The following is a 25,765-nucleotide window of genomic DNA, read 5'->3' as shown; positions in this document are numbered from 1 at the left end:
ATGCTCTAGCTCTGAAATGTCAAAGAAAATATGAAAGCGATTTTCAAAGCACATAATTTGGTGTTTCTTCTAAAGAGAATGTGATCCCTGGTGCCTTTGATAAAAACCAGGTAACAATTTTTCTTTAATTCCATTTGACTTTACCCCAGAAACAACTGTTCTACTTCATTTACCTACAGTTACCTATCACCACAAGTACATCAAGACAAAACACTGACAAGCCAGGTTGATAATTCATTTTAAAACATTCCTGGAGGGAAAACAATTGCAGCTTTGAAATACTTTCTCTATTTTTTAAAACCGTATTATCAGCCCTGTTCTCCAGCTTTTACCCACAATAATTAGTACCTTCCTCCATGAGTAGTCCCACTGAAATCCGTGATACAGGCTTAGTAGCATGCTACTATAAAGATGGAAGAACCAGGCTCCTGTATTCCTTGAACCCTCTTTAATTTCTATTTCAAATAATCAAGACATTTTAGATTACTAACACTTTGATATTTGTCTTGTGTGTTATTTGCTTTCTTAATTAAAGGAAAGGGAATATATTGGCATTCCACAGTCTAAGAAACATGGCTTACATGAATCATCCTATTTAGTAAAATGTTCCCCTGCAAACTGTTCTCATTGATAAGTGCATGTACAAATAAAAGAATGGAAAAGGGGAATTGTTTGGTTGAGACATAAGGGCAAACAAAGTGGTTAGCACTAAATAACCTGGTCAGCAGCCCAACTAATCTGGGAACCTTTGTTTTCACAGCTTTGCACTAAACATTAGTGTGGATGTCCTGACACTCCCTGCAGAGCCTGAGAGCGTGTGGCAAGCCAAGATACCAGCCTCATAATTATTCACCTGTGATGCCAGATAGTCACAGGGAGAGGGAAGGCATGCTGTAAAAACAAGAATAAACTTCCCTAGCCTTTTTTTCTCCCAGCAATCTCCCAAGCCAAGCTGCCAAGCCCAAGGTGGTGGGTCATGTAATGACTAAGCCCATTACTGTTTTAATCAGGGCAGGGCTGGGGTGATTTGACAAGTGAAGGGAATTCAACCACCCTCAAGAGGGCCACAGTGCCTAAAATGGGCTGCCTTAGCTCTACTTCAACTTGCTCCTGCAACACAGCCACTTTACTCAGCATCTGAGTTGTGAAACCATCTCCATGCAGACTGCTCTGCAGAACTACAGAAGGGCCTCGCCCTGAGTGAGTGGGATTGAACTCTTTTTTCTGAGCCACGTGACCAAGAAATGAACTTTGAACAACCCGAAAGCAGAGCTGATCCTGCCTTTGTCTTCGGTTAGTTACTGGGTGAGGTAAAAAGCCGTCCGACTGACCGAGTTAGATTTTCACAGTCCATTCAAAGCAGGAGATTGTCTGATAAGAGCTTCCTCTTTGTGCTTTAGTGCATTGCTCAGTGCAATAAGCAAAGTGCTCTCTGTTTAACTTTCATTGAGCACCACTGAAGTCAATGGGTATTTTGCTATTGACCTTCCTGGAAAGATAAAGGCAATCTACATCTTCAAGATTAGACCCTAAATTCATTTTCATCAAAGGTATTTAGGCACCTAGCAATCAGTGAGTGGTGCTTAAATGCTTTTTAAGAGCTGGGCCCAAATCTCTAATACATAGAGATGGTGCCATATTAGTCTGTAGAGGCCTGTACTGATACAATATTTTGCATCTGTATCCACAAAAATGAGCCCCAGATATCCACGTCCATGGAGCCAAATATCCCTCAATATAAAGTGAATATCCGTGGATTTGCAAGGCTCTATTAGTCTGCATCTGCAAAACCAATGAAGAGTCCTGTCGCACCTTGAAGACTGAAGCAGATTTATTTGGGCATAAGCTTTCGTAGGCAAAAACCCGCTTTGTCAGATGCATGGAATGAAAATTACAGAGGCAGGAATAAATATAGTAGCACTTGAAAAGAAGGCAGTTACTTTATCAGGTTGGGGGACCAGTGTTAATGAGGCCAATTCAGTTAGGGTGGATGCAGACCATTCCCAATGGTTGATGAGGTGTGAATAACAAGAAAGGGAAAATTGCTTTTGCAATGACCTAGGTATTCCAAGTCCCTGTTCAAACCCAGATTTATAATATCACATTTGCAAATGAATTGCAACACTGCAGTTTCTCTTTTATGTCTGTTTTCAAATCTTTTGTTGTTGAAGGATGGCCACTTTTAAATCTCTTATTGAGTGTCCAGGGAGATTGAAGTGCTCTCCTACTGGTTTATGTATGTTACCAGTCTCAATTTCTGGGGTCTCAGGGCTAGTAGATTTTATGGGGCCTCCTAAGCTCTGGTGTGGGGCCTAAACAAGGGGTTCAGTGTGCTGGAGTGGGGGGGAAAGGCATGGAAGTGCGAGGTCTGGGTGGGAGGTAGGGTGCAGGATTGGGGTGGGGGTCTGACCGGGTAAATGGGTGCAGGAGCAGGCTGGAGGTGGGGATCTGGCTGGGAGACTGGATGCAGGAGCAGGCAGGGGGTGGGGCATTAAGCTTAGTTTCTCTCTCTGATATCTGACATAATTACTGGGGGTCAAGAGAGAGCACTGCACTAGGAATGTGGAGGTTCATTCTCCATTCTGAGTGCTGTTTGGTACAGTAGAGGGGAAGCAGAGAAAGAGCAATCCATTTGTGTATATCCCTGTGTACCCAGGCTAGTTGTGTGCCTGTACCAGTCTCTGTGAAAGCTAGAGCTTCTGGGCTTCACTGACTTACTTTTGCAGTCCATGGCCCCAAGGGGCTTACACAACAGCTAGAGTAAAACCATGTCATAGCCAAGCCTCTCCCCCGGTGACATCTTACCTTGGGGTCTATGAGCTATTATGACAACTTATTGGCAACTGGAGATGACTACCTCTTCATCATGGGCAGAATTTATCAAACTGTGGGTCAGAACCACAAAGTGGGATTGTGAGGGCCCAGGGCCAACGATGAAACCCAAGGACTTCCACTATGAGAAGCAGCAGGGCTCAGGTTACAGGCCCCTGAGCTAGAATGAAGCCCTTTGGCTTTACCCCTCCTGTCTTCCCAAGGTGGTGAGGCACAGGCTTTGGCTCACTCTCAACTTCTGGGGCAGCAGGGATAGAGTGAGCTCAGGCTTTGGTCCCTCCATCCCAATGAGGAGGTGTAATAATGTTTGTTATCAGAAGGTATTCACAGTGCTATGAAGTCTGATAATTCTTGGTCTTGGGTATGTCCCAGTGGCTAAATTCATTGTTTTTACAATCTCTATCTGCCAATGCAACATAAAAGGTTTCAAATGTGGCAGTCAGGCCTGCTGTCTAGTACCCTCAGAAACCAGCCAGGTTATGTGTACACTGCAGAGGGTTTTTTTGAAAAACGGCCGTTTTCTGAAAAAACTTCACTTACATCCACCCTGCAATCATGTTCTTTCAAAAAAAAAAATCAAAAGAATAGAAGGGTTTTTCCAACATTGGTAAACCTCTTTCTACAAGGAAGAAGCCTTTTTTTGAAAGAGCTCTTTCGAAAAAAGGCATGGGTGGATGGGAAGAGGGAGTTCTTTCGAAAGAAGAGGAAAGAGGAAAAAGCACAAGTGCCCTGGTGGCCACTCTGTCTATAGTAATCACAGCTTACATGCGAGATAGAGTCCATTCAGTGTGGATGCTGTCTTTCGAAAAAGCAGATAGTTTTTTCAAAGTACCTTTTGCTGTGTGGAAGCTCTCTTTTGCAAGAAGTTTTTTCTGAAGATCTCTTCCGGAAAAGCTTCTTCCGAAAGAAACCTGCAGTCTAGACATCGCCTAAGGATGGAGATTTGACTCTGTGTTTCCCAGCTCCCTTTATTTGACTGTGTACCTCAGGAGGCAAGAGAGCAGATCCTGTGTAAGGGATGCAGGAACTGCTGTAAATGTAAGGGGTATGTCTACATTACACAGCTTTTAGTGACAGAGCACTCTTGCAGACAAAGCACTGCTTACATTAGTACTTGCTGTGGCAAAGCTTTTGTGGTGGGGAAGGGCAGGGGAAGAGTTAAGTACCTGTGAATGACAAAAGCTTTGTGGCTCAATTACTAGTGTAGACAAATTACTCACACACAATGACACAAGTAATGGGTTCCCCTCCTCCACTACCTTAACTGCAGCATATGTGGTCTGAGAGGGTTCTGGAAGGGAGATGGAAATTAAAGTTAGGGGGAGGGTGAAGAGACACCTGCAATTGTTGAAGACCTTGTACTTTTAAGTCATGGCTATGGCAGCATTAAAAGGGGTTGCTAAATTTTCTGACAATGTAGCCTTCCCACATTCATCCCAATACCACTGATGCCATAATCTTATACATACAAAAGTCTTCATTAGACTTGGATAGCCAAAAACTGGTTAAATTCGTAAGTACTATATACGGAACTGAAAGAGGCAACTTAAACACGGGGAGGGACAAAATAGTCATATAAAACTGAATACAGTAATTAATATAAAGAATTGTAATTTGTAGCTGAGTAGAAAATGAACATTTAAATGTTGCCATTATGAGAGTTTCTACATGGTCTTCTAAATTTCATAATTCTCTGCTGTGGATTACCCGGTTCTCAGATGTGCTGTGACAGTTTAATAAGAGAGAGGAAGAAGCCATTTCTTTGTACTGTATGTCAGGAATAAGTTCACTCATGCAAAGCCTAGAGCAGTGGCAAAAAATAATCGATGTATAAGGCGAGATCAGACATCCCAGTACTCATCCTGAACCTCTTACCTTTGTGTAAAATGCAAGTAAGTGCCGATTTAATGAGCTCTGGGTAGAGATATTAGTTAGAATACAGTGCTACAGCTCTGAGACAGCAACTAGTGTGCCATCAGCTGCACTTTCCCAGCAAAAGCTCTTTGAAGAGTAAATAAAAAGGTTATTCTAATGCGACGGATTTAACATACAAACTTGAAGTGTGATCAAAGACATAAATTTGCCTTTACATATTGGAAATAAGGTTCCAGTAGTAAAAGTCTTCATGACACCAGTTATTCTAGCGGGATCTGTCTGTTCCAGTTGTGTTTAGAAACAATTATGAAATTCAACTATATATAAATGATGCATAAGAAACTGCAGCCTTCTGTATAATTTTAAAGCAACTAAAACATCTTAATATTAATGTAAATCTTCCCAGCTCCTACTGGACTAGATGATTCCTGCTTTGTTTACTAATATTGGAACCAGCTTGATTTTGCTTTGGCATTTTGCCTTTTCTAATTCTGCTGAAAAGCACAAATGCTGACAATGCAAATTTTGAAGTGCAGATGGAGGGGCTGAACATTACATTTATTGAAACATACAGATACTGTCTGTACTTAGAGAACAAATGATTTTCTGAATTTCTATGACTGATTCAGAATTGAAAGATTTTCATGTCTCATGTCTGAAAGTAATAGAGAGGTAGCCGTGTTAGTCTGATCTTGGTAAAACAACCAGTGGCTGAACTTAAATGCTCAGTCACCTTACCCATGAAAGCCTGCCTTTTTGCCATCATTCAGATATTTTGGGTACTGTCTGCTTGCAGTGTGCTGCTTCAATCCTGGCACTTCATAGAGAAAACTAAGGGCACTTACAGTCCAGGTTTGAGATATGAGTTGTACAATGCACCAGCATGCTGCTCTCTAACTCCTCTGTGGAGACCCTGCCGTTGAGCATTAATAAACTTCTGTTTCAAACAGGACTACATTGATATGCACTAAGAAACACATAGTGCACCTGACAGAGTTCACCTGGAGGACTTAAGGTACGTCTACACTGCACTCTTATTTCAAAATAAGCTATTCCAGAATAGTTATTCTGAAATAGTTTATTTTGAAATAGCACGTCTACACTGTAGGGAAGCCTCAAAATTAGTCCAAGGCAGGCTTCCCTAATGCAGATGTGCTATCTTGATTTAGAGCCTCAGGAGGCACTGGGGAGGAATAACTTAGAATGGCCCTGGTGAGGGGCTATTTAGAAATAGCAACAGTGGAGCATCTACACACATCTCATTTCGAAATAGCTATTTTTGAGTAGGCATTATTCCTCGTAGAACGAGGTTTACAGACTTCGAAATAAGTCATTCGTTATTTGAAAGTATTTTGAAATAACGGAATGTCTGTGTAGATGCTTGCATTGTTTTCGAAATAATGGTGCAGTTGAGGGGGAAATCTCGCTCCCCTGGGGTACAGAGCCCCCAGAAGGGTTCGAGGCCGGAGGTCAAATCAGTGAGGCAGGAAAGAAACTTAGAAGAGAAAACTTTATGATGCATGCATGCAGGCTGTCACTTCCAAGAGTGAAGCAGCAGCCCTGACAGACAGATTCAGGTATCCTTTATACAGAATGCTTAGACAGCTCAGTTGTGGATTGTTCTTCTTTAACATATCAAAGTCTCAGCAGAAGTACTTTGAGACTTCTGTTCACCCCAGGAGTGCTAGAAGTAAGTTTTTACAGTACACAAAGCCACATGAGAACTTGAGTGGAGGAGTCTACAAGGCAAACTGTGACAAAGATAAGGGTTTACATGACAAATTGTGACAGACTAGGATTCTCCATGAACTTGAGATGGGAGGCATTGTAAGTGTCTTGATTAGAGCTAATTTGATTTCTCTCTGTTACAGGGAGAGAGGTCTGGAAAACTTTTAACCCTTACAGCAGTTTTCTTTTAGAAAGTTATGATTTCTGCACAGTTCCCCCCTTTAGACACAATTGGAGTTATTTGATTTTTCTCCCACAATTCCCCCCTTTAATACTCCTATTGGAGTATTACTCAAAGTTATTCTAGACATTTTTAGGTATTCTTTTTTTTTTGCTGGGATGAATTCTTATCTTAGAGGGAGGTTTTCTTTATCAGTTGGGTAAATGATCCACTGCCCATTCACCCCCAGATCTTTACCAGTGCCAATATTGCTTTTAAAACATAAGGGAAACATAAGGGAAGCATTCCCTGATGGATGTAATGCTTGAGTAAGGGAAATCCCTGAGGCAATCAGATTTTTATGCCAAATCTGCCTGTTCCCCCCCATGACTATGTACTTCTGGCACAGTGTTATCATTCTGGGCATCTACCCACTCCCGCTCTCCTGTAGAGTACTGACTACCAGTAGATCTGAATTTTAGGGGTCTGGTCCACAGGGAGGCAGGAGTTGGGATAAACTGTAATGGTAAAAGGCCTTCAGAGCCTTCTATAAGCTGTTCACATATCCAACAGTCACTTGTATCACTTGTATTGGTGAGGGACACAACCTTTTGCAGGGCTTCCCAATAAGGGTGGGGATAGTTATATACTAAGGCTATTCTGTCTACTAAAAGAAGGAAAACAATCCCCATCTTATTATAGTATCTTAAGTCTCTAAAGTAGAAAGGATAATAATAATATAGTAATTATCTAGCAACTAGCAAAGCAGTCTTTTAACTAAACTTAATCAGTTAGTATTGTTTGGCTTGCCTCTGCAGGCACTCTTCGAGATTTCGTAGTCTTTTAGTTCACTCAGTACTGGAATGGATTCCCCTTTGTGAGAGCTATGGGGCACCAGGCTCACCTGGAGGTCTTTGCTGGCACAGTCCTACCTCTCAGGTTGTACCTCGAAGCTCCTGGTGGAGGCCGGTTTGGTAACAGTCTGGTTTGAAAGTTTGCCGCCTCGGTCCGCTGAACCTCGTCCTCAGGTGATTCCTCCAGGGAGGGGTCCTGGGTGACGGGGTCAATCAGCTCTGTTGGATCTGCAGTTCGGCATACATGACTTGCGTGGATCCACGAGGGGCGCTCCTTCACCTTTACTGCTGTGTGGGTGATGAGCAGCAATTGGAACGGTCCTTCCCACCGGGCTGTCAGGGAATTCTTTCTGCTATGTTCCTTCACGAACACGTAGTCGCCTGGTTGGCTGTTGTGGCACGGCACATCAGTAGGTGCTGGGAGGGCTTCCTTTACCTGCAGGTGCAAGCTCTCCTAACCGTCATTTTATGTCTAGATTTCTTCTTTCTGTGTGGCTGCTAGCCTGTGGGCCTCCTGCAACATTAAACTGCTTACAAATCACACATGAATTAGATATTCTTGAGACAGCTTCTAGGTGCATGCCTGGGGTACCATTGTTTTGGGATTTGTGAGGCCACCCCCCTTTTGCTCATGTGTGTCATTTGATGAGACACCTGAGCAAGCTGCCGTGTGAGAGATTTTTGGGGCGACTGGGCAGCCATCAGGTGCACCCATTATCCCAGCTGGGGATAAGGAGCAGCCTGCTTTCTCCCAAAGGTTTTTCTCTGCAGGTTGAGCAGCTTGCTGTAGTTCTATCAGGTCCTGCAAAGAAACAGGGAGGGAAAGAGAGACCAGAATCTGAAAGGGAGCCAGAGGTCCATGTGCTGCTGCACGTCTGGCCGCTGCATCAGCATTCCCATTACCCAGAGAAACAGGATCAGTGGCACCTGTGTGGGCCGGGCAATGGGTAATAGAAAGGGATGTGGGTAGCTGAATAGCATCAAGGAGTTGGGAGATAAGGGGACCATGAGAGATAGCAGAGCCAGAAGAGGTAAGGAAACCTCGTTGTTTCCAAATTTGTCCTGTGGCATGACAGACAGAGAAAGCATACTTTGAATCAGTATAAATGGCAGCAGACTGTCCGGACGCTAAAAGGCAAGCACGAATTAAAGCGATGAGCTCAGCAGCCTGAGCTGATTTTGGTTCCTGGAAGAGACAAGGCCTCTAAAACATTATTATCTGAGACCACTGCATATCCAGCCTTTAGTTTACCAACTGAATTTCTTTTATATGAGCCATCAGTATACAATACAAGATTTGCATTTTCCAGCTGTTGATCAGACAAATCTTTGGGGAGGTTTTACACAGTGTTCAAGCAATTCTTCACAGTTATGGGTATGTGCTTTACCATTAGAGGGTAAAGGAGAAAAAGTAGCTGGGTTAAGTACATTACATCTTTGAATTACCACATTTGGGGAAGAGAGGATAACATTCTCATACAGGGTTTGTCTCTGAACAGATAGGTGCTGGGTGCGGTATCACTGTAAGAGAGCAGAGACAGCATGAGGGACCTGTAAGATAATGCTGTGGCCTAATGTGACAGGTTGAGCCTTTTTAAAGTAATTCAGCAGTAGCTGCAACTGCCCTCAGACAAAGTGGGAACCCACGGGCTACTAAGTCCAGTGTTGCAGAAAAATAAGCTACTGGACGAGGTGTGTGTCCAAGGGGTTGACAGAGAGCTCCAGCTGCAATTCCATCCTGTTCATGACAAAACAGAGTAAAAGGCTTGCTATATTTAGGTAAGCCCACTGTGCAGAAGAGTTTTAAGGGAAAGGAAAGCAGATTCACATTCTGGGGACCAGGTCACTGGGTCAGGAGCTAAGATTAAGAGTAGAATAGTAAGGGGCCTGGTGAGTCCAGAAAAGTTAGGAATCCATTGTCTGCAATATCCTGCAGTACCCAGAAATTTGTATACCTGACTTTGGTGAAAGGGTGAGGAATGAAAAAAACTTGAGATTCGCTCAGGTGTTAACTGGCGGCCATCTCCTGAAAGTAAATGTTCCAAGTACTGAACTCTTTGTTTTACAAATTGCAATTTGGCTTTGGAAGCCTTGTGACCCTTATTAGCAAGACACTTTAACACATAGGAGGTATCAGTTTTACATCTTTCCTCAGTTTCACTAGCAATTAACACATCATCAACATACTGAACTGCAGGGAAGAGAGAGAGAGTTAAGGTCAGCTTTTTTAAAAACTGAGAAAACAGAGTAGGGCTTTTACAATAACTTTACAAAAACATGTCCAGGTTAATTGATGACCCTGAAAGGAAAAGGCAAAGAGAAATTGGGAATTCTTATGCACTGGAATAGAAAAGAAGGCAGAACATAAATCTATTACAGAAAACCAGGTTAGGTACTACTGGAAATCTAGGGATTACAAACTTATTAATGGCTCTTAGGTCTTCTACAAATCTATAGATTTGCTTTTTCACAGGTAGTATAGGTGTATCACATGGTGAAGTTGTATAAACAAGTATCCCTTGTTTAAGGAGGGAAGAGATTACAGGCTTAATGCCCTCTTGTGCCTCCCTAGCCAATAGATACAGGGCTACCCTTGGGAAAGGCTTGTTGTGTCTGTATGTTATTTGCACTGGTGTTGCAGAGGCTAGCAACCCCACTTCATTCACAATGGGCTGCCCACAATGTCTCTGGGACATCTGAGAGGTCCAGGAGGGGTGTATGTCCTGAGGTCTCATCAGATTCCTCTGAGAGTAGTAATGCCATCAAATTTGGAGCCTGATAGGGGGAAAGGTCAACAAATATCCCTTCCTCTCTACAGAGAAGGTTTGCACCCAATTTACACAACAAGTCAAGTCCCATAAGGTTTACAGGAGAACAGGGAGATAACAGGAAAGAATGTTCAGCTGACAAGGGTCCAAAGCGGGGTGGGGGTGCAAATGGCACATCTGGGGAATCAAGCTGTTTCTTTAGAGTAGCCAATTCTTGCTGCAGCTTTTCAATAGAATCTTTTTTGCTAGCCATAATGCTCTGATTATATATTTTTTTACTGCCACATCCTTCCAGAGGCACCAATATTCCATCTGGTTAGGATGTTTTTCCTCGAGGAAAACTCTAAGATAAGCAAGCTTTTGTAAGTCAAAGTTCTAATTGTCATGTATTCTGGGAATTCCCCTGAGTATAGCCATTCCAAATGCTCAATAATTCCTTAAGTCTCCTTAGTTTCAAACCTGCAGGCAATACCTAGCTGACTGATCATCTGAGACAAGGGAGTCCCAGGCTGTGAGAAACCTTTTCCCTCAGTAGGAGACAGACTTGAGGGAGCAATCTTATCCATGTTAGCACTGTCTTGTCCAAGGACAGCGCAGGAGCCCAACAGTACTACCCTCCCCAAGGATAGTACAGGCGTCCAGCAACACTACCCTCTCCAAGGATAGTGTGGGAGTCCACACAAACTGTCAGCTTCACTCACACTCCTTATGTGCCGGGGGAAACCGCCCTTGCTTTCAGCAGCTGTGCAGTGACACTGACAGTGCTGGTGCGGCTGCGGTCCCACTCCGGACTTCACTCACTCAAAACCATGCGCTTGGACTCGCCACCAATCAGTCATCAACAACAACAACAACAAAATTCAACCCCTATTTGGCTATACCCAGTGTTTTCATTTTAAATTTCCCTCAAGCCTCTTAACAAAAATTTTTTAAGTAAAAGATGACTCTTACCGCCAGCCAGTCCAGCTGGTGACGAGAACAGGGAGGCGGACCGGGGGATTTTAAATGGATCCCTTACCCTCCAGATGCGCGCTGTAGTCCGTTCCCATTCCCCATCATCAGCCTTTCCAACTGGAGTTCCAAGCCATCCCACCCCTGACACCAAATTGAGGGGGAAATCTCGCTCCCCTGGGGTACAGAGCCCCCAGAAGGGTTCGAGGCCGGAGGTCAAATCAGTGAGGCAGGAAAGAAACTTAGAAGAGAAAACTTTATGATGCATGCATGCAGGCTGTCACTTCCAAGAGTGAAGCAGCAGCCCTGACAGACAGATTCAGGTATCCTTTATACAGAATGCTTAGACAGCTCAGTTGTGGATTGTTCTTCTTTAACATATCAAAGTCTCAGCAGAAGTACTTTGAGACTTCTGTTCACCCCAGGAGTGCTAGAAGTAAGTTTTTACAGTACACAAAGCCACATGAGAACTTGAGTGGAGGAGTCTACAAGGCAAACTGTGACAAAGATAAGGGTTTACATGACAAATTGTGACAGACTAGGATTCTCCATGAACTTGAGATGGGAGGCATTGTAAGTGTCTTGATTAGAGCTAATTTGATTTCTCTCTGTTACAGGGAGAGAGGTCTGGAAAACTTTTAACCCTTACAGCAGTTTTCTTTTAGAAAGTTATGATTTCTGCACAGTTCCCCCCTTTAGACACAATTGGAGTTATTTGATTTTTCTCCCACACAGTGTAGATGCACCCTTAGGCTGTGTCTAGACTGCAGGGTTTTTTAAAAAAAAATAGCCTTTTTTCGATAAAATTTCACTTGCGTCTAGACTACAGCCGCGTTCTTTCGAAATTAAATCGAAAGAACGCGGCTTTTCTTTCGATGGCGGTACTCCTCATTTCACGAGGAAGAACGCCTTTTTTCGAAAGTGATCTTTCGAAAGAACGCAGCAGTTTTTTCCACCACGGAAAACCTCATTTTACAAGGAAAGTGTTCTTTCGAAAAAAGGTACTATGTAATGCAAATTGTGCTTTTTTGAAAGAGAGCATCCAAACTGTGTGCTATAACTACCAGTTGTAGTCTAGACGCTCTTTTTCAAAAGAGGCTATTTCAAAAGTATCTTTTGAAAAAGCCTCTTTCGAAAGAGGTTTGCAGTATAGACATAGTCTTAGTGATTTCAACTCTTCAGCCACCACCTAGGCTGGCAAAAGATTCCAGCTTACACTGGAAAAACAAAAAGACTCCTGATGGAGTCTGCTTTTGGTCTATCCTTAGAATGGGAGGAAGATGGGAGGACAAGTTGAACCAGTCTTACAGCTCACACCTGGCAGGCATGAAGCAGGCTCGCTCAAGCCCCTTCCCCCCAACTCAGTTCACTCACTCTGGAAGGGAGAGGCTTGTTTATTTGAGACCCCTTACAATGATGGTGTCTTTCCTGCAGGCACTGGTATCATATTTTACTGTTCCTACATTTGGGGGTAGCATGGTTTGTGACCCCCACAACAGCCAAATTAGTTACAATACACCACATTCTATTCTAATAATGGCTCCTCCATCAGCCCTGGCTGAATTGGGTTTATATAACCACACCCCGGCTTCCTTCCCCATCCCAGCATGAGCTGTATTTACATATTAATAATTAATTATATTGCAGATCTAAACTTCAGCTAGCTGCATTGCAAGCAGTCCTCCAGTCCCTGCTAATATGTAGGGCCTCGTTCTGTTCCCACTGATCTCAATGACAAAAACTTAGAGTGACTGGGGAATTTTTCAATGATATATTTTTCATTAGAAGAAAGTTGTTTCGTTGAAACCAAAACTTCTTCTGGAACATGGTTAGTTTCAATTAATTTTCCCTTGAATTTTTTTTAAAACTTTCAAAATTGTCGCAAATTTCCATATTTTAGTTCAAAATGATTTTTTTAAAACTTACATTCATTTCGATTTTAAAATGTTTTAAAATAAAAAATTCTAAATTTAAATCAAACATTTTGACTGACCTGATAACAAAATGGAATTTTATGTTTTATGTAAAGATTTTTACTCTTCATCCCAATTTGGGACAAGATTTTTATTTTTAATCTTGAGAATTTTTATTGGAAAAACCATTTCCTGTCAAGCTCTAAAAATTCTCAACTGATTTAAATGTGAGGCAGAGGCAGGTTCTAAATATCAACTGAAATTCACTAATTTCAAGCTCCCAATTTCTCCTACTGAGGTCAAAGACAAAAGACTAGTCCCTAGCTGTCAGACATCATTGTAATGCAATTTTTCAATCTTTCTACTAAATATTCTATATGTCTATATGTGGTCAGTCTGGTTGCACTGTTCATGTACCATAACTTTGTGAAACAAAAAACGGAGCAAATTAGAGTAAGGAATAAACTACAGGGAGGAACCAGCCACGGGCGAGTAGATTGCATTATCTGTCGAGCCCTGCTAATAGTAACCTTACATCATATAGTAACTTTCATGCTGAAAGATCCCAAAGTGTTTCATACAGCACAAAGCATATTAGGATCTTTCTAGAATGATGAAAGTCACTGTGCAGTGTGAGGATCTGATCCTGCCAACACTTATTCATGAGGTTGTCTTGACTTCAGTAGGCCTCTTATATGCTAAAAGCTATGCAAATGTATAAGTGTTGGCAGGATCAAAGACTAAAGGACTCATGTCACCTTTCAAAAGAGTAGGGGGATGGCTGAATGTCAGTGCTTCAGGTAATATTGTGCTGGGTAAATAAAAATACTTCAGTAGGAGCTTTAATGGCTCATTTTCCACGCCATTGTAATTCACCTAGCATCACGTTTAGACCACAGAATATCCAGGGTAGAATACAAAGGTGCCATTTAGAGGGATAAAGGGGGGGCTACAGCCGCCTCCCCAAGTTTCCTACTGCAGTAGGACACTGTCTACTGCCTCCCTTCTAGCCAGGAATGGAAGAAATGCAGGCATCTTCCTTTGTTTACTTCACTCTCCCTCCCACTCATCCGAGTGAAAGGAATACAGATGCATCAAGCACAACAAAAGACCCAATAAATGCAAACTGCTGCTTGGCTCCTGGCTGAAATCAGGTGCAGCTGGGTTAGAATCTGAGCTCCTGAGATACTGTTTCCATCTTGGCAAGGACAGAACTGCAGCAGCAAATGCAAAACACAAAGATGAGCAGCCACCTCCATTAGCTCTCCTCCCCCCACCAGCCAAAAGCTACCTGTGCTGCTGTTCCTCTCCAGGCTAAACTCTTCCCCCAGGCTCAGCCACACTGGCAGTTCACTCATCCCTTCCCAGTCCTCCTGGCTGACTATTCTTTGCACTACCAACAAAAATGCAGAGGTGTATCTGGCAGATCCAATAGCAGCGCTGGCAGCTTCTGCAGCACTTTTTTTCCTAATTCACTGAGGCTCAGGAAGTGGTGGCTGGGGAAGAAGGCTCAGAAGATGATTGCTGCAGATTTCATCATGCTCTGTCCTCATCCTCACAGGTTGCTATGTTACAAAGGCTGGGAGGAACAAGCTCTTCCTGACACAAGGCTACTCAGGCAGGGGAGTGGAGGAGCCTGCAGCCCCATGCACATTCAAGTGAGCTCAGCGTTGGATGTTTCAGTGCTTCACCGGAACAGCAGCTGAACTAAAGAATGACTCAGCTGAGATTTTTCGCTGTTGTTAAGAAACATGCATGAGGTGTCACACCAATACCTTTGATTAAATTACACGTAAAACTTTCCCATTTTTTTTCTAGCTCTCCAGTTTTGGCGGGAATAGCAATACCCCAGGGTGGCTGTCGGTTCTTCCATTTAGTTCCACTCCTATGTGAAAGTCTTTCCTTTCGTTATATTGGGCTTTGGGTCAGGTTACCAGGGAGAAGTCAAACAGACTGTGGGTATGTCTAGACTGTGAGGATCTATCGGAAAAAGATACGCAAAATGCACCCCCCATTTTGCATATCTTTTTCCAATACTTTTGTCAGAAGAGGCTTTTCCAAAATTCGGCCCAGTCTAGATGGGGCCAAATTTTGGGAAAAACCCTCTTTCGAAAGCTCCCTTCTTCCTTGTGGAATGAAGAATACAGGGGCTTCCAAAAGAGCACATTTGCTCTTCCGCAAAAAATAGCGGAAGATCAAACACGTTCCCTGGACGCGGCGGAGTTTTTTCGGGCGGTATCCCGAAAAACCCTCACAGTCTAGACGTACCCTGTTACACACAAATGTTGATTCCTCAACAGGATGGTGATTGCACTTTTTAATTTAAGGATTTTTTTCCCTGGATCACCTTTTAAGGAGCTGCTGGATTTTTACATGTGCAGATACACATAAATGCTGCCCTAAACAGCCAGCCATTTTGCAGATGGGGTCCTGATGTGCTGTATATGTCCTCCTTCTCTTCCAACTGGTAAGTCATCTTTGTTCCTGTTTACTTCCTCATCCTAGGCCTTGCCCCTGCCCCTCCTCTTCCCATCCCTGCTCTGCCCTACCTTGCCTCCACTACACCTCTTCCCCAAAGGGTAGATGGAGCCCTACCTTTGCTCCAGCCCTGGATCTTCCTGTCCCTTCTCTGCCCCTCCCATTCCTTCCCCAAAGCCCCTTCCTCCCAAGCTATGCCAGCCAGAGGTGTATGGGGGCCTGGCACAAGGCGGCAGCAGGGGTCGCCTCCCCCACACACACACACTCACCGCAGTAGTGGGAGCCAGAGTGACCCAGCAGCCTGCGCTGCTCTGTCTGCCCCGCTGCCTATCTCCCAGCCCACTGCTCTCCTCTTCATCAGAGTAGCAGCAGGAAACTGAGCACCTTGGCCCAGCCCCAGCCTGCTGCACTCCTCCAAATCCTGAATTACTCAGAAGAGTGGGCTGAGGCTGCGCCAAGGGGCTGTGCTTCCCGCCACTGCAGTGAAGCAGCATAACCTGACTGCGAGATGGTGGCAGAGCAACGCAGACTGCTGTGTGTGTCATTCCACCTCCTGGGCTTCCACTGCTGCAGAGAGGGGCATGCCAACCCCTGCTGCCATCCTATGCCAGCCCCCCCCCCCCCGCCCCAGGTAATCCCCCAGGCCACATTGGGCCCCATGGATCCTGTCCATAGGACAGTTGGGGCAGCTACCGCAGGACCTCTCAAAGCACGGGGACTGTGGCAGCTTCCCCAAACTGTCCTATAGCTCTGATAAACACTTTGAGCCAAGGACCATATTTTTCATTTGTCATGCACTACTATGGTACTGTGTAAATCAGTGGTCACCAACCAGTAGATCAAGATCTACCAGTAGATCTTGGAGCCTCTGATAGGTGATCCTGACTGGTTTGGCCAGTGCTTTTGCGGAAAAGCATCCGTGCCAATCTAGATGCTCTTTTCCGAAAATGCTTTTAACAGAAAAGTTTTCTGTTAAAAGCATTTCCGGAAAATCATGCCAATCTAGACATAGCCTGTATGTGTATCTGTCATTCTCACAAACACACACACTGCTCTTCACTCTCATCTCCTGACCCAACACATATGTGGAGGGTTGTTGTTACTTCTTTTATTGCTTGCAAAGTATTTTAATTTTGGTTTTTGACTGGTCTGTGCATTCCATAATTTTCATTTCTCTCTTATGCTTAAATTTAATTCTTTGAGTAGTGAGTTCTAAAATGCCTAACTTGTCGTGGTGGGAGTAATTATCCTTATGGTAATTGTTGCTCTTGGAAGTGTCAGGCATGTCTCTGCAGCCCCTGAGAAGGCAGAGCAGGGGGTATCAACATGCTGTCCTTGTGTGAAGACACCACTTCTGCAGCTCCCATTGACCAATAATAGGGAACTAAGTCCAGTAGAAGCTGTGGGCTCAGTGCCTGTAGATGATGGGCAGTACATGGTACGATGGAGCCATTGCATACATGCCAGCTGCTTTCAGGAATGGTGCAGGATAGGGCAGGAGTAAGCCTGTCTTAGCTTGTATGCGGAGAAGTAGAGTTATCTCAGTTAAACAGTGCCAAGACAGAGCCTGCTTCCTGACTTCTGTCCCAGCCCTGAACCTTCTCCTGCACCCAACCTCCTGCTCTAAACAGGAGTCCCCCTGCACCCAAAGTCCTTCCCAGAGTTTGGACCCTGAAACCTCTCCTGGTCTCCAATCCCCCACCCTGGGCTAAGCCCAGAGCCTCTCCCACACTCCAAACCCCTAGGTCCAAGACCAGAAAAGTGGGTGAAAGTGTGTGAGGATGGGAGAAGAAGGGGGATGGTGTGAGCAGGGTAAGGCATTAGGGAAGGGGGGAGCAGGGGCGGGGCCTCAAAGAAGGGGCAGGAAGGATGTGGGACAAGGGTATTTGGGTATGAGGTAGATCTTGCATTGCACTTAAATTGCAAAAGGGATCTTGTGGTTAAAAAGGTTGGAAACCACTGGTATGATTAATAATATATAACATTAATATAGTCACAGGTAAATAGTGGGGGAAGACAAGAACCCTGAAACTCATTCTACTGCACTAATCACAACAGAGTCTCACTAGGTTTATCTCCTTGGGAGAAGACGGGCTAAGAGTGAAAGGAACAGCTGGAGTGTGTTTTATTTGTTTGGAGTTTTATGTTCTCTGGCTACACTATTTTCACTTCTTCAACTAATGTAGGGAAAGATGCTCATTGTGTATATGACTGAGTCCTTGCTGGCAGGATGAGAATAGTGTTATAAAGACAATGGTGTCTGGATTTTGATGGCCTGTTGTCTAATACCTGCATTTGAATTCTCTAATTTTTTTATATTAATATCCTATATGTCTGTGTAACATCTCATGGTTTCTTTCTTGAATCAGCTGTACAGTGAACAGACCAACTAGAGTAGAAATGGTGTGCAACTCACTGATTTTTTTTTTTTTTAATCTGGCCCTTTGTGCAGTACTGGAACATTGTTGATACTATTTATGAAAAACAAACAATCAGATAAGATTGCTTTTCCAAAATCAAAACTTACTCCCTTGCAGAGTTCCTATGACTTGATGACAGAATTATCTACGTCACTCTGCTTTTTAAGAAAACTATCAGGAAAGGACCTGAACTTTCATGGGTCAATGGGACCAGATTATTTTATTAGCATCGTCTGGCACTTTCTGAGTGTTTAAAAGCAGAGGAGATGTGTGTCTCTAAAAGAAATTTATCTTTAAAAGTTCCAGTAACCTAACCCTGTCTTCTAGTTTACAGTAATTAGACAAGCCTGGGAAGAGTTAATTGAAAGATCAACAAAGATTCCCCGGAAAACAAGGAAAGAAGTATCACAGGAAGAAAAGCAACAGTTTATGACTGAGCAATTAACACATGAAAACATGGCTCTTTTTAAAGTTGTTAGTTTAGGATAATAAGAGGTAAAACTGTGTTTTTTAAGGAAAATTTAACAGCAAAAACTAAAAGTTCTCACAGAGGAAATCCTAAAGGTTGCAAAAAGATGCTGTGAATATCTGAGTTTGGGTACAATTATGGTGTTGTAAATTATTATAATTTGACAATTAATAAAGGAACTAATCCTTTGAGATTCGTGTTTAGATGAAGAGCTCAGGGACATGGGAATTTGATGATCAAGGCCAGTAGAGCAGCAAAAGGGGGAGAGCCCAAGGAGGAAAGTATATCTGTCTAACAACATTTCAGGTTGACTATGCTTAATGCAAAGATTAGAGGAGAAAGTGACTTAAGAAAGAAGTATCATTGTTCCTGAGATTTGTGATTTTTGACTGATTGTAACTTACTTGGAATGTTTCATGGAGATGTTACCAAAAGTCAACAGGCTGTTTAGAATGCCATACAGACAATACAGGTCAACTGAACTGCTACTGGAGGATTTGGGCACCTGGAAATAATCATGTGTATGTTAAAAGAACCATGCTCCAGCCAAAGAACAGTGACAAAGAAAGTAACTTAAAAGTAACCAAACATGGCCCACTTGATTTTGTCACAGCTGATGTTCATCTTTGAGAAATGTGAAGAATAAAGGGCTTCTAGTCACACAAGCCTTGGATCTAGTAAAATTGATTCCGGGGCATAAATGTGCATGTCATACTTTATATGTGAGTCAAATTCCATCCTTGGATATTGGCACCCAAATCCCATTAACATCAGTGGAAGTAACACCCAATGAGCTAGACTGGGCTGCTTAGGCACACCCCTGCATCACTTGGGAGCCCAGGAAGTGCCTCAGAGGTGGTCATGTGTCCTGTTAGTCAGACCCCCTCAGGTCATCAGAGGAATGCATGATGTTGTGTGGGGCAAGTCTCTACCTATCCAGAACCCGCAGCTCTTTAAGGTCAAGGGAGGTCCTTCTCAGCTCATAGATCCTGTCTGAAGGGCATGACTGTTTCCTCTGTCAGAGCCAACGTTAGCTTTGCATTCCCTAATGTTCGTCCCACCCAGCATGATTCAGTATTGTGATGCAGTTAGTTACAGATGCAGCTTTCCCCTCTGAGTTGCAAACCCCTTTATGCAGCTGACTACTGATCCCCCTCTTTTTCCCCTCCATTATTGTCCTGTCCTTTCCTATTCTCCTGCACTTCTGCATCTGGTCCTAGACCCCAGACCCTTTAGTCACTGCTTATTTTCTTACACTTGCACTAGATGTCTGAAACTCTCCATGCATTTGCCCTCTCTAATCTGTATTTTCCTTTGATTGGGGTTTTTTAATCTGTTTGGTACTCCCACATCTATCCTGTACAAAACAACATCTGTATGCAGATGTGTGAATGGCTTAACTTGAGACTTTGGGTTCAGCTGGGCCTTTGACATGACTGAGTCAGGAACATGTGGCTGAGCACGGAAGACACCTCTAAGCATTTTGAAAATGTGGATTGACAGCCCAGCCCCTCATCCACCAGGAACCACTTTTGTTAGACACAACCAAAAACTTGTTCTGAAAATTCCCTGGAGTGCCTAAAACTGTACTGAAACCACATTAGAGTATGTATCAGGTCAATTGCATTAGTGCAGGCTTCTGGAAATTTGCCCTACATGCATAAAAAATTGTAAACATGTTTAGTTCTTCCAGACTTATTTACACACATTCATTATGTCCCACATATTACTATTTGTCTTATAGAGATTCCAAGGTCTGCCCATCTAGTTACTGCAGAGAGAGAGAAAGCACATTGAAATGTATGTGATGAGAGGCTAGAAAGCCCATATCTTAGGGTATGTCTACACTAGAAAGTTAGTTCGAACTAACGGACGTTAGTTCGAGCTAACTTTCCTAGGCGCTACACTAGCGCTCCGTTAGTTCGAACTTAATTCGAACTAACGGAGCGCTTAGTTCGAACTAGGTAAACCTCATTTTACGAGGACTAACGCCTAGTTCGAACTAGCTAGTTCGAACTAAGGGCTGTGTAGCCCTTTAGTTCGAACTAGTGGGAGGCTAAGGCTTCCCAGGTTTCCCTGGTGGCCACTCTGGCCAACACCAGGGAAACTCTATTGCCCCCCTCCCGGCCCCGGAGCCCTTAAAGGGCCACGGGCTGGCTACTCACTTTGTGCCAGTTGCAAGGCTGCAAGCACCCGTGCCTGCACAGCCTGCACCTGCCACACAATGAGCCAGCCATCCGAGGGCTCCCAGCCTTCCACTGCTCCCCACGACCAGCCTAGCGGCTCCCGGGAGCCTGCCCGGGGGCGCAAAAGGCGGGCGCCCGCCTGGTCAAGTGCGGAGATCGTGGACCTCATCGAGGTTTTGGGGGAAGCCTCAAATGTCCACGATCTCCGCACTAGCCACCGGAACGCGGCTGTCTACGGACGCATGGCTGCCAGCCTGGCCGCCAGGGGCCACCAGCGCAGCCGGGAGCAGGTGCGCTGCAAGATTAAAGACTTGCGGCAGTCCTACTCCCGGGCCTGCCTGCCAGGGGCTGACCCGGAGGCCTGCCCCCACTTCCATGCCCTGGACCGCATCCTGGGGCCTCATGCCGTCCCTGCCCCCCGGGACGTGATTGACCCCGGGGCAGAGGGACCGCTCCTGAAGACGGAGGAGGAGGAGGAGGGCTCTGAGAGCCAGGAGCCTGCCGCCAGCCTTCCCAGGACCCGGGACCCCCGAGGCACCCCACAGAGCCGCTCGCCTGCATCATCAGAGGCCGGGGAGGCGTCCACCTGTGAGTACCCTCGTGTTCCCCTTATGTGTACGGGGGGGCTGGGGCGAGAGGGAGCCCCGGGACCGTGCGCCTGGGCCTTGCCCACCACGGAGCAGCAGCTGGGGATCCTGCAGGGGCCCTGGCCTTGCAGAGGGGAGCTGGGTTTCACACACCTGGGCCCCTGGGGTCATTGACCGCTGGTCTTCTTGCACCACAGCTGCAGCACCGGGGCCTGCAGGGCGCACCACACCGCCTGCAGCAGCCGCCCGCGCCCGGGCAAGCAGGACAGCCAGGAACCAGGAGGACTACCAGAGGCGGCATCTCCGGTTCCTGGACCGACAGCTCCGTCTCCAGGACCACTGGGTCCAGGAGGACCTCAGGCTGTGCCAGAGGAGTCTGGAGGCCCTGGAGGAGCAGGGCCGTGCCCTGCGAGGCCACCTCCAGAGCCTGCTGGACCGCTTTCCATTTCCTCCTCCCCCCTCTTGCTCCCCCTCCTGCTCCCCCTCTTGCTCCCCCTGCTCCTCCTGCTTCCGCTCCTGCTTCCTCCACACCCCCTGTCCTCTCTGCCCCCCCCTCCACAACCATTCCCCACCGACGCCCCCGGACCCGCAGTGTGGCGAGACGGGAGAGGCAGCCGGACTCCCACCCCTGAGCTTTCCTTTCCCTTCCTCCCTTCCCTCCCCTCCCCTTCCAGCTCCCTCGTCCCAGGTTTCCCCCTCCCTTCTCCCACCTTCATTCCTCCCTCCCCACCCCAGTTCTGTGAAATAAACAGACGTTTTTGTTGGAAAAACAGGTGTCTTTATTTGACAGTAGGTAGGGAGGGGAAAGGGGAAGGGGGGGAAGGGTGGAAGAAGGCCCCAGTGGGGCATGCAGGGAGAGGTCAGTCCTCCTCCTCCTCCACCTGGAAGCTCTCCCGCAGGGCTTCCCGGATCCGGATGGCCCCCCGCTGGGCTTCCCGGACAGCGGCGGTGCGGGGCTGACCGTAGTGTCCAGCCATGCGGTCAGCCTCAGCCATCCAGGCTGGCAGGAAAGCCTCCCCCTTCCGCTCACACAAATTGTGGAGCACACAACATGCCGCCACCACGGGAGGGATGTTGTGCTCGGCCAGGTCCAGACGGGTGAGGAGGCATCGAAAGCGGGCTTTCAGTCGCTCGAAGGCCCCCTCCACCACGATGCGGGCCCTGCTCAGCCTGTTATTGAAGGCCTGGCGGGAGGGATTGAGGTGCCCCGTGTAGGGCTTCATGAGCCACGGCTGCAGTGGGTAGGCGGCATCCCCCACCAGGCAGACGGGCATGTCCACGTCCCCGACCCTGATGTGGCGGTCGGGGAAGAAGGTCCCGTCCTGCAGCCGCTGCCACACGGAGGAGTTCCGGTACACCCGTGCGTCGTGTGCTTTGCCGGACCAGCCCACATTTATGTCCGTGAACTGTCCCCGGTGGTCACACACGGCCTGCAGGATGACGGAGAAGTACCCCTTGCGGTTCACGTACCGGGACGCCTGGTGTTCCGGGGCACGGATGGGGATGTGCGTCCCGTCGATGGCCCCCCCGCAGTTGGGGAAGCCGAGGGCGCCGAATCCCCGGATGACGGCATCCAGGTCGGCGAGGCGGACCACCCTGCGGAGCAGCACCCGGTTGATGGCCTTGACCACCTGCGGAGAGAGACACAGCAAAGCGTCAATCAGTGGGGCGCCCGGGTGGCTGGGAGCGTGCGTGCCCTGGCAGTGCCCCGCGCCCCACTCCCGGAAGCAACCCCCTGGCGGCGTGTAGTACGGCCGGGACAGCCCGACCCCTCCGGTGCGGGGTGCCTTCGCCTCCTCCCGCCCCCCCCTTTGTCCCTGGGGCGGCCCATCCCCTCCTCGCAGCCCCCCACCCCCCCGGCTCGGTGGCCGACGAGCGCCGTACCTGCATGAGCACTGCTCCGACAGTGGATCTCCCCACGCTGAACTGGTTCCCGACGGATCGGTAGCTGTCCGGCGTGGAGAGCTTCCAGAGGGCGATGGCCACCCGCTTCTGGAGGGGGATGGCGGGCCTCATGCGAGTGTCCCTTCTTTGCAGGGCAGGGGCGAGCCACTCGCAGAGCTCCAGGAAGGTGTCCCTCCTCATCCTAAAGTTCTGGGTCCACTGTCGGTCGTCCCAGCGCTCCAGGACGATGCGGTCCCACCAGTCGCTGCTGGTGTCCAGACGCCAGATGCGGCGGGGCACGCCGGTGCCGGGGCGCCGCCGCGGCTCCTCCACGGCCCCCAGGGCGGCCAGGCGGAGAGGCAGGGGGCTGACGTTCCCCAGGTGGTACCAGGCAGCCTCGAGCCATTGCTGGCAGGCTTGCAGCAGCAAGTCCAGAAAGTGCACCAGAAGGTGCAGGGCGAGCCGTGGCTCCATGTTGCCACCTGCGGCGGTCCCCCCCGAAGGGAAGCACCGACACAGACGGGCACAGAGACCGACGCTTTGCTGTCCCTCGGCGAGGTTGGCAAGCAAGCAGGAAAAGCTGAGAACCGGCTGTCCAGGGGGGGTCCCTTTAAGCACGAGCCTCAGATAGCCTCAGACAGCAGCCACACAAAGCAACTGCTGACCTGATGCCCTGCCAGAACCGGTTTCAGCTGCCCTTAAATGCCCCCCTGCGTCCAATCAGTGTGGACGCGCTAGTTCGAACTAGCAAAACGCTAGTTCGAACTAGTTTTTAGTTCTAGATGCGCTAGTTCGAACTAGCTTAGTTCGAATTAACTAATTCGAACTAAGTTAGTTCGAACTAGCGCTGTAGTGTAGACATACCCTTATTTATTTGTATTGTGTCTTGCATATTTTCCTTATTTAGAAGAGAACCTTCCATTTGTTATTTTCCATTTATAAATGTAATCATACTAGGAGCACAGATTGTACAGTACAAAGCCCTTAACAAAATGTTCTGTCATTAAACTAACCTAATATAAATGTTTATACCTAAATTCAGAAAGGTTTATGAAAAAAGCAAGATAATAACAAAGCAAGATAAGGATGTGAAGGAAGAAGTGAGTGCATATAACTAAATTACTAAGGTTTTGCATAGGCATCAGATAGCATTGTATTTTTCCAGTTGCTTCTATTAGTTAACAAATTTTCAGTCAGTGCCAGTGCCATTCTTAAGCATAGGCAGGCAAGATATCTGTTTTCAATTATCTTACAATGCTGTTTTGGTGAGAACAACAGAGACTTCAATCCATTTCTTACTACAGATTGAGAGCCCTGACATATCTAATATCTCCAATACATACAAACAAGGTGACAACAGAAAGTTAGAGCCCCACGTTGACCTAGTGCTTTAAATATACTACCTAGGTACTTCTGCAATTTTTTACAAGCAAAGAATGAGAAAAAGCTTGGCATTCTTATATCTACTCCTCTATTTGCTAGGGTTGCCAAGAGCAGCCTAAAATAAGTGTTCTGGGGTGCACTAATATCAGTTTGGATATCTCATTTGACAAAATCTTAAAAAGAATTGCAAGCATCCCTTATATTCTCCCAGGTGGTTTCCCATTACAGCTCTTTTTCCCCCTTTTTTTCTCTGGGACTGTTTTTAATAGGATTTTGCAGAGAATTAAGCCACTTAAAAGACTTTCCCATAAAATGCCTATATGCTGATATTGTCTACAATAGATAGAACCATAAGTTAGACCAGGTCTCACTTATCTGTAAGTCAGTGGTCTCCAACCTTTTTACACCCAAGATCACTTTTTAAATGTCAGGGCAAGCCAAGATCTACCCCACCCCATCCTTGAGGTCCTGCCCTCTCTGTTCCCCATCTCTACATCATTTGCTGTTCCCAGCCCTTACTCACTTTAACTGGGTTGAGACAGGAAGTGTGGAGTCTGGGGTGGGAATGAGGGATTTGGGTGTGGGAAGGAGTGAGAGGTGAAAGCTCTGGGAGGGAATTTGGGAGCAGGAAGAGGTGGAGAAGGGGATGCTGGCTCAGGGAGGGGGCTCCAGGCTGGACAGTGTTGGGGTCAGGTGGAGGGTTGGGGTGCTGAGCAAGCAGCAGACTTGTGGATGTGAGGGTGCAAGAGTTTGAGTTGTGGTGTATGAGGGGCTCAAGGCCGGGAGGTTGGGAGTATGATGGGCTCAGGACACAGATTTGCAGTGTGTGGATGGTGCAGGAGTGTTGTGGCAGAAGACTGGAGATGTGGGGGTGCAGGAGTTTCAGGATGTAAGGGGCTCAGGACTGGGGGTTCCGGTGTAGGATAGGCTCAGGGTTGAGCCCTGGGGGGGTGCATGAGTTTTACGATGCTGTGGCCAGATGGGGGGTTGGCCCCAATTGGGGGCTTGTTGGCCAAGCTTCATTTTTAAATAAAAGATTACGTCAAACACACAATGTTTCAGGATTGTCTTTATTTATGAGAGGGGAGGGGAACCTGTTTTGGGTCAGGGGTCACTAACCCACAGAAAAATCAGTCGGGGACCACACAAGTGAGATGCAAAAAAAAAAAACCCTCCAAAGCCCCCCAAGCCTCACTGGGTGGAAAATAGGGTACAGGAGCAAGCTGTGGATAGGTGTCTGGCCAGGAGGGAGAGGCAGGGACAGGGTGCTGGATGGG

At 46.5% G+C, this 25,765-nt stretch overlaps 1 long non-coding RNA gene across 3 annotated transcripts; it reads left to right on the top strand.

Moving 5' to 3' along the window:
* Positions 1-1,060: 1,060 nt before the first annotated feature.
* LOC142827059 (uncharacterized) lies at positions 1,061-19,113 on the top strand. 3 transcript variants are annotated; one of them, XR_012901438.2, is made up of 4 exons: positions 1,061-1,293; positions 14,643-14,739; positions 15,437-15,548; positions 18,307-19,113. It is a non-coding gene; the product is annotated as an uncharacterized LOC142827059 (long non-coding RNA). The 3 variants fall into 3 exon arrangements; XR_012901433.2 differs by having other exon boundaries at positions 1,061-1,305; XR_012901434.2 differs by having other exon boundaries at positions 1,061-1,305; positions 14,643-14,841.
* Positions 19,114-25,765: the final 6,652 nt, after the last annotated feature.

This window comes from Pelodiscus sinensis, chromosome 1, assembly GCF_052426305.1.
Source record: "Pelodiscus sinensis isolate ZL-2025 chromosome 1, ASM5242630v1, whole genome shotgun sequence".
Classification (NCBI taxonomy): Eukaryota; Metazoa; Chordata; order Testudines; family Trionychidae; genus Pelodiscus; species Pelodiscus sinensis.
Note: the sequence above shows the minus strand (reverse complement) of the source record. Positions and strands in the feature narration are given on the sequence as shown.